The sequence below is a fragment of the Electrophorus electricus genome, chromosome 15 (genome assembly GCF_041902795.1).
Source record: "Electrophorus electricus isolate QZ-2024a chromosome 15, ASM4190279v1, whole genome shotgun sequence".
Lineage (NCBI taxonomy): Eukaryota > Metazoa > Chordata > Actinopteri > Gymnotiformes > Gymnotidae > Electrophorus > Electrophorus electricus.
In genome coordinates this window covers 21,719,839-21,729,163 of record NC_137511.1, presented here as the reverse complement: position 1 = coordinate 21,729,163, position 9,325 = coordinate 21,719,839, and the positions used below count along the sequence as shown (strand labels likewise).

Here is a 9,325-nt window from a genome sequence, read left to right as displayed (position 1 = left end):
AAGAATTCGAAAAGAAATACACCGACATTTTTATTCCAAGAATAGATAGGTCTTCAGTCTGTGTTTGAAGAATGCAAGGGACTCTGCTGTCAAGACAGCAAGTGGTATTTCATTCCATCTTCTGTGAGCCAGAACAGAAAGTAGTCTCAACACTTGTCTTCCATGAGAATTGAATCATGGAATTTCAAGCCAAGCCATACTTGAGGTTCAAAGCACTCGAGTTACAAATCAGGCTTTGACCATTGACTCAATGTAACACGGGGCTGGACCATTTTTGGCTTTGTAGTTGAGCATCAAGATTTTAAATCTGTTGTGTGCAGCTACTGGAAGCAAATGAAAGGAGCGCAGCAGCGGGGTATCACGTGTGAACTTCGGAAGATTGAACACCAGTCATGCTGCTGCTTCTACTGCTGTTACTTGCACGTACATCATCTTGTTAGTGACTTTTGGGTGGGCACTGGAGTAAACAGTGTAATAGCTAAAGTGTTATAGTTATAGTTATAAAGGAAAAAGTCGGACCTGTCCCTGGAATGCTGGCGCAAGACATGGAAGAGAAGCATAGGCAAACACCACTGCAATTTGCATGTGAGAAATCCAAAACTTTCTCTGAGCTAAGATGAATGTCCAATAGTTGAAGAGTTTTTACATGCCCTTTACATCATGCAGGTAAAAAGGATCTGCTTTCTCCACTACATGAAACAAGACACTACTATGTGGCAGATAGATCATTCAGTAAAGGATCTGGGAATGCAATCTCTCCCCACTGGTGGCATGATGTCTCTGCAGAAATCACTTCAAATAAGCAACTAAATTCTCTATTCTGCAAGAGAATACATTGGAGTTCCACACCAACACCTTAATTCGTGGACCATTGCAATTTCTGGACAAAGCAGCTATTTCTGCATCAATTCCTAGGACTCCTACAGTTTCCCTGGCACAAAGTTGCAAATGGCATGGCAAGTATATGCGAAAGGAGACCTAGAGGACACCGTATACTCATTCTTCCAGTAAAGGAATTAGAACAGAAACACGTCATCTCCTTACGCTGCAAGCAGGAGTCGAACCTGCGCGGGGATTCCCCATTGGATTTCAAGTCCAACGCCTTAACCTCTCGGCCATTGTAGCTGTTGCATACTTTGGGCACTTGTGGGTTATGTCCTTGGACTTCTTCAAGCTCAATTATTAGTCCCCATGTGTCATTGATTCAGGGTTGCAAATGGCCTGATATTCAAATTCAAAGAAAGGACTCTCCCGAATGGTCTGCTCACTATTTTAGCAAGCTAATGTCAATTCCAGATAAACAGGTGCTCAGAAGCTTGTCAGAGTATTAGACTGATGCACTACCTACTACACTAATGTGGCCTCCAAGGTCTTCCACGTGAAAACGTGGGACGGCTCAAGGTGGCTCACCAATTTTGCATGAACACTGCTTTTGTTTTTAAAAAATCACACCTAGCTGATGTAGGTCTCATGTAAAGCTTTCACTGGAATGCTGTTAGTACAGGTGAGCAGAAATGTAAGTCAACAAAGTTGAAACTTGCACATTGGAAATAAAGTAGTGCAGGATATCGCTTGACCTAAGTTGAGTGTTGACAAGAGAGTACAGCTCAGTACATTAATCTGCAATAGAATAATCAGACATACTGCATATGACATAACTCATAGTGTAGACCAATCTCGTGTTTATCACACAGGGATAGCCAAAATGCTTTGAATATTTTTGCATTTTTACAAGAATTCAAAAAGCAATACAAATCATAAGCCAGCACACCGACATTGTTAAAAGAGAAGAATGACGACTGATTCAACATCACCAGAATGTGCTTAAAAACGTTTCTGTTGTAGGCACACTGATCCAAAATACTTCAAAACCTGTGGGATGAGTACATCTCAGTCAGTTTCTTTTAACCCACATGCACCTGTCCTTGTTAGTATAGTGGATAGTATCTCTGCTTTTCAGGTGGTAATCCTTGGCTGGATTCCCTGACAGGGAGTATTCCTATTCTTAGCGCAATGCAGACAAACCAGGGACTTGGCACCCTTTTTAGGAATGAAAACATCCTACATCCACAGTTGCTCTTGATTGTTCTACATAGATGAATCAAGTCACTAGCACATTGTGGATCAATAGTTTGATAAAACACCTGGGAGAGATTTTGGTGCCCAGTGTCAATGTTATCTCTAAGCAGACATGACAAAACATGCATACCATCAAGGCCAAGACTGAAGAGCATGGAAAGATTTTGTCAATTTCATAAACTACATCAAATGCTTTGCTGGTGTCAAATATTGCAATGACATTAAATATTGTGACTTGACTATGACTTGAAGGGTAGTACTTGGTAACTGTCCATCTTGACTTTAGATTATAAATATTCACTTATGACTTGTCTCGGGACTTGATTGTCAAGTCTTGAGATGTACTTGTTGCATTTACATTTACATTTATGGCATTTGGCAGATGCTCTTATCCAAAACTAGGTTTTGATCAAAGAGAGCCCACTGAGTTTCTTAGCCTGTGAAAAACACATTGGCAATGACTTGGCAAAATGTATGTGCAACAATGATTTGACCTAGCCATACCAAACTCAAGAGCTTTAATCTAGGCATATTGGACAGATGGATCGCACTGAGTTTGAAAGCCCTATCTTTAAAGTTGGTCATATGGCGACCCTGTCCACTTCTCTGTATAGATAGACCTCATGTTAAGGTAAGCATTACCATAGTAAATTCCTTAAAATGTAACAAGCCAATTCTGGACCTGGAAAGTTTAGTTCCAAACAGAATGTAAAGCAAGTGCTAGATGAAATGCAATTTTTCAAGAATCTTAGAGCCAGCTGTATACTCTGTGAAAGACTGCATCACCAGGACAGGAAGTGGGCACTCTTGCTCTTTCTTAAGTTGGACATCCCTTAGCAAAAATTTTTAAAAAGAGTGAGCATGCTCTCACCTCCACCAAATAGTTGAAGTCAAAGTGGGCTTGTCTGGGAATTGAACACAGTACCTCTGAAGTGAGAATTATACCCCTAGGCCAACAAGCCATACTTTAGCTCAGTATAGCCTTTTTTTTGACTGGGTAGTGTTAAGAAACAGAATTGAGGTGTTTCTTTCAGTTGTTTTACTCTTCCATGAAGCGACACTAACATATGGTGCAAGACACCTGTGGATCCAAAGTAAGTATAAAGAGCTCGTTCCCGATTTGAACCCGGAATCTGTCACACCCTAAGCAAGAATCATACGCCTAGACCAACGAGCCCATTGCATTTGTTTACCTTTGGATTTTTGTCTCATGTCCACATTTGGACACCTTCTGCTCAATTGCGCATTCTTGACTTGTTACAATTTTCATTTTATTAATTTAGAGTTCTTTTGATGACTGATGACTTTCCAACATTGCAAGGTACATACTTGACAGGTATTATTCCTTGTCATTGATCTACCACTAGAAACAATTCAAAACATGTTTGCAAGACAATTAATTTGATTTGTGAGAATGGGTCAGTGTATAACAATGATGCAACAACATGCCGGCATGTCATTGAAGGCTGAGGGAATGCAAGCCATCTTCTCTTTGTGACCTTCCACATGCTTAGCTACCTTAGGCATTCTTGAGAGACCTTAACATCAAAGGTAAGGTAATTTCAGCCCTTTGCTATGTTTTTGGCTCTACTGTTGTTCCAACACAGCTGACTTTACTACTTCACACAAATGGTACTAAAAAATGTATCGGTAATGGGTACGGAAGCACAACCCAGTTCTGGTCCCGTAGTTCTTCCACCCTACAAAGTCTAGTTGCAAGTCTAATCTAACGTGAACGATACAGCATAGCCACTGCATTGACAGCATATTTTAAATAGCCTGTGAAAAAAAAAAATCCTAAATCTTGCACACTAATACTTTCAGGTCGCAACAACAATCTTGCTGGCTATAATATTGGCCGTGACCAGATGGAGCATTCCATGTGTTGCCAATGATTCAGCAAAACACACTTTTTAAAAACCACTCAGGAAGCCTGCGTGCCAACCCTTTAACATAACTCCACCAAACTCGCTGGCTATAAACTAGACCTTGGTCAGAGAGAGCTCACTGACGTTCTTAGCCTGTGAAAAACACATTGGCAATGACATGGCAAAATTAACTTTTAAGAAAACCGACAATGTATGTGCAGCAATGATTAAAAATTACTGATGGAGCCTGCGCACCAGCCCTTTAAATAGCTCTTTGGGTCACCGCAGTCGTTAGATGCTTCCAGTTAGACCACCTAAAAAAGGATTGAACAAAGAAAAGCGCTACTGTAAACATTGACATATATAACAAACAGCACAAAATCACACATTCCAATAACTTTGATCTGATATCGCATAGGTTTGTAGAGAATAGTCCCACTTGTAATATTATAAACCTTGGGCATTCCAAACAGTAAAAAAAATTACAAATCATGCAACCCTGAACAAATGTTAACCAAATTTAAACATACAACAATGCAGTAGAAAAAAAAAGGTTCTTTAACAAGGAGATTTTCACCAAAGAAGAAGCCATTCTTACTTCCTAGTGTGCTTCTTTTGAATATGTAGAACACAGATTACCTAAAACAATGTCACAGTGTTGAAAATGATAAAGTTGTGAAATGCCTGCAAAATGGGTTCAGCGCAACCTGCTGGTCAGAAAGTCTCCAGCCCCTTATATAGAGCAGAGTGAGACATAGCTGCTTTGGGTAGGTTCATATCCACGTCATATCCCAAGGTTTGTCTCATTATTTATTATGTTGAGTCTCATCTTTTGTGGTGGATTTCACCAATTATTTCTAATGTGGATACATTAGTATATCATTATAAGCAATCTGAGATGTAAAGCTAAGTGAATCACACATGCAGAATTTCTAACAATAACCTGTTTTGTATAGGCTGGCTAGCTGACCATTCAGTGAAATTAAATGTGGTTGCTGAACTTGTTGCAGGTGGGTCAATTTAATTTGACTTAATTGTGTTTCATTTTTAATTCAGCCACGTTCCATAACGCATAAATTAATCTGAGAATATTTTGTTCTAGCTGCAAGATAGCGCTGACTTATCCTAGCTATACTTTATATTTATCTTAAAATAATTGAGGTTCATCGCTAGAGGGTGCTGTTATTTATATGTTTTTTTGGATTATTGATCAGGTAAAAACTAAAATGGATGAGGTGGACTTTTTCTATGTAGCATATGGAATTTGAGTATATGAGTGAATGCTACTATGTAAATGTATAAGAATATGTAGATAAGATTATTATGAGATCATCCTTTATAATCAAACAAACAACTACACTATATGATTGTATTAAACAGCTACATGCAAAATCATCCTGGCTGACGAGGTTTTTCCACAATAATGGCTATTAGAATTGTCTAAAAAATTTGTTTCTGTAACAGATAGACTGAGTCAAGGATGCACGTGACAAGCCATTTTTCTGTTATCCAAAAACAATCAGAAAACATGGGTTCATGTACATTACCTTACTGATGTATATTTTAAAAGTATTCCAAAACACAGATTAAATTTTAGTAACTGATAAATATATTTGACCTGTGGATGTGTACTAGAAAATAAGAATCGTGACAAAACAAACCGATAGGTTATTGGCGCATGTATTTCATTTGAGGTGGTGTTGTATTCAGGATATGGAGTCAATCTGACTCTGATGAGGAGTGGAACTCTGTAGCCCAGGTAGTTGTTCCAGCATCATACCAAATACACATATTATCACTAGCACATGACCATCCCCTGTCTGGACACCTAGGTATCAGAAAAAAGACAAAACAACAAATTCTACAACATTTCGTTTGGCCATCGATTAGAAGTGATGTTGGACACTGCCGTTCATGCCTTACATGCAGTGAAAACCAAATCAGGTCATTCCGTCTGTTCCTCTGTGCCCCATTCCAGCAGTTGGTGAGCACTTTGAAAAGGTGTTGGTTGATTGTGTGGGCCCTTTGCCAAAGACCCGTTCTGGTCATTGCTACCTATTGACTATAATGTGTGCTGCCACCACGTACCCTGAGGCTATTCCCCTTCGATCCCTAAAATCGAAGAGCTGTTATTAAATTCTGCACTACCTTTGGATTGCCCAAAGTTATACAATCTGACCAAGGCATGAACTTTATGTTACACCTGTTCTCCAAGATGACAATTGAACTTGGTATACAGCACCAATTCTCCAGTGGGGAAAGCTTGCACTCCCAGACCCTTTCCTGAACGATCTACCTGCCACATAGCAGTGTCTTGTTTCATGTAGTGGAGAAAGCACATCCTTCTTACCTGCGTGATGTCAAGGGCATGTAAAAACTTCTCTTCCATGTCGTGTACCAGCATTCCAGGGACAGCACCATATTTTCTCTTTAACTATAACTATAACACTTTAGCTATTACACTGTTCACTCCAGTGCCCACCCACCACAAGTCACTAACAAGATGATGTACTTGCAAGTAACAGCAGTAGTAGCAGCAGCATGACTCGTCTTCAATCTTCCAAAGTTCACACGTGTTACCCTGCTGCTGCGCTCCCTTCGTTTGCTTCCAGTAGCTGCACACATCAGATTTAAAATCTTGATGCTCCCCTACAAAGCCAAAAATGGGCCAGGCCCTTGATATATTGAGTCAGTGGTCAAAGCCCGATTCATACCTCAAGGGCCTTGAACCTCAAGTATGGCTCGGCTTGAAATTCCATGCTCCAAGTCTCATGGAAGACAAGCATTGAGACTCACAGATGGTGAAATGAACTTCCACTTGCTGTCCTGACAGGAGAGTTCCTTGCAGTCTTCAAACACAGACTAAAGACCCATCTATTCATGGAATCTGACAAATGACCCTGCTCCTATATTGAATAACTAAATTAACACTTATTGTAGGGTATTATTTATTACACTGATGTTGTCTAACAAACTTTAGTCCTTATGCATTTTGTACTTCTAGGTAACAGCAGTGATCCTTTTATTTCTACAGTATTCTAGATCATTGGGATATTGGACTCTAACCTACTGTAATGGCTAGGGTGTATTCTATGAGTAAATGATAAAACCCTTTTGTAAGTCACACTGGATAAAAGTGTCTGCTAAATGCCTTAAATGTAAATTGTAAATGTAACAAATACATCTCAAGACTTGACACTGTAGTCCCGAGACAAGTCAAGAGTGAAAATGTACAATCCAAAGTCAAGATGGACAGTTACCAAGCACTACCCTTCACGTAATTGTCAAGTCACCATGTTTAATGTCGTTACAATATTTGACACCAGCAAAGCATTTGATGTAGTTTATGAAATTGACAAAATCTTTTTATGCTCTTCAGTCTTGGCCTTGATGGTATGCATGTTTTGTCATGTCTGCTTAGAGATAATGTCGCCACTGGGCACCAAATTCTCTCCCAGGTGCTTTATCAAATTATTGATCCACAATGTGCTAGTGTCTTGATTCATCTATGTAGAAAAATCAAGAGCAACTGTGGGTGTAGGATTCGATGTTATCATTCCTACAAAGGGTGCCAAGTCACCAGTTTGTCTGCAGTGCACTAAGAATAGGAAGACTCCCTGTCGGGGAATCAACCCAAGAATTTCTGCCTGAGAGGCGGAGATACTATTTACTATACTAACAAGGACAGATGCACGTGTGTTAAAAGAAACTGACTGAGATGTACGCATCCCACAGGTTTTGAAGTATTTTGGATCAGTGCACCTACAACAGAAAGTTTTTTAAACAAATTCTGGTGATGTTGACCCAGTCTTCATTTTCCTCTTTTAACAATGCCGGTGTGCTGGCTTATGATTTGTATTTCTTTTTGAATTCTTGTAAAAATGCAAAATATTCAAAGCATTTTGGCTATCCCTGTGTGATAAACACGAGAATGGTCTAAACTATGAGTTATGTCATATGCAGCACTTTTATCAAATTTGGCTTTGACTCTGTTTGAAATATGTCTGATTATTCTATTGCAAATTAATGTACTGAGCTGCACTGTCTAGTCAACATTGAACTTAGGTCAAGCGATGTCCTGCACTACTCTATTTCCAATGTGCAAGTTTCAACTTTGTTGACTTACATTTCTGCTCACATGTAGATTCCAGTGAATGGTTTACATGACACCTTCATCAGCTAGGTGTGATTTTTTAAAAACAAAAAGAGTGTTCATGCAGAAATGCTTAGCCACCTTGAGCCGTCCCACGTCTTCACGTGGGATACCTTGGAGGCCACGGTAGTGTTTTAAGTAGCAGATCAGTCTAATACTCTGACAAGCTTTTGGGCACCTGTTCACCTGGAATTGACATTAGTTTGCTAAAATAGTGAGTAGACCATTCGGGAGATTACTGTCTTTGAATGTGCATCTCAGGCCATTTGCAGTCCTGAATCAATGATATATGGGTACTCATAATTGAGCTTGAAGAAGTCCTAAGACTTAACCCCAAAGTGCCCAAAGCATGTAACAGCTGCGATGGCTGAGAGGTTAAGGCGTTGGACTCGAAATCCAATGGGGGTTTCCTGCGCAGGTTCGACTCCTGCTTGCAGCGTGATGGAATCAGATGTTTTTCTCCTGATGGCTTTGCTGGAAGAATAAATTCACAGTGTCATGTAGTTCTCCTTTTGCACATGCTTGCCATTCCATTTGCAACTTTGTGCCAGTGAAACTGTAGGAGTCCTAGGAATTGAAGCAGAAATAGCTGCTTTGTCGATAAGTTGTGATGACCCAGGGATTAATGTGTTGGTGTCAAGCTCCAATGTGCTCTCTTGCAGAATAGAGAATTTAGTTGCTTATTTGAAGTGATTTCTGCAGAGACATCATGCCACCAGTGTGGAGAGCTTGCACTCCCAGACCCTTTCCTGAACGATCTACCTGCCACATAGCAGTGTCTTGTTTCATGTAGTGGAGAAAGCACATCCTTCTTACCTCCGTGATGTCAAGGGCATGTAAAAACTCTTCAACTATTGGACAGTCATCTTAGCTCAGTGAAAATTCTGGAAGACTATTTCTCACATGCAAATTGCAGTGGTGTTTGCCTATGCTTTTCTTGTACCAGCATTCCAGGGACAGCACCATCTTTTCTCTTTAACTATAACACTTTATTTATTACACTGTTTACTCCAGTGCCCACCCACCAAAAGTCACTAACAAGATGATGTACTTGCAAGTAACAGCAGTAGTAGCAGCAGCATGACTCGTCTTCATTCTTCCAAAGTTCACACGTTACCCTGCTGCTGCGCTCCCTTCGTTTACTTCCAGTAGCTGCACACATCAGATTTAAAATCTTGATGCTCACCTACAAAGCCAAAAATGGGCCAGCCCCTTGATACAGGGA

The 9,325-nt window shown here is 40.0% G+C and overlaps 2 non-coding genes across 2 annotated transcripts; one reads left to right on the top strand and one right to left on the bottom strand.

Annotated features, from left to right (window-relative positions):
* Nucleotides 1-1,043: 1,043 nt before the first annotated feature.
* Nucleotides 1,044-1,125, bottom strand: trnas-uga (transfer RNA serine (anticodon UGA)). Its single transcript has one exon. It is a non-coding gene; the product is annotated as a tRNA-Ser (tRNA).
* A 7,332-nt stretch (nucleotides 1,126-8,457) lies between these two features.
* On the top strand, nucleotides 8,458-8,539 carry trnas-cga (transfer RNA serine (anticodon CGA)). Its single transcript has one exon. It is a non-coding gene; the product is annotated as a tRNA-Ser (tRNA).
* The last annotated feature ends 786 nt before the right edge of the window (nucleotides 8,540-9,325 follow it).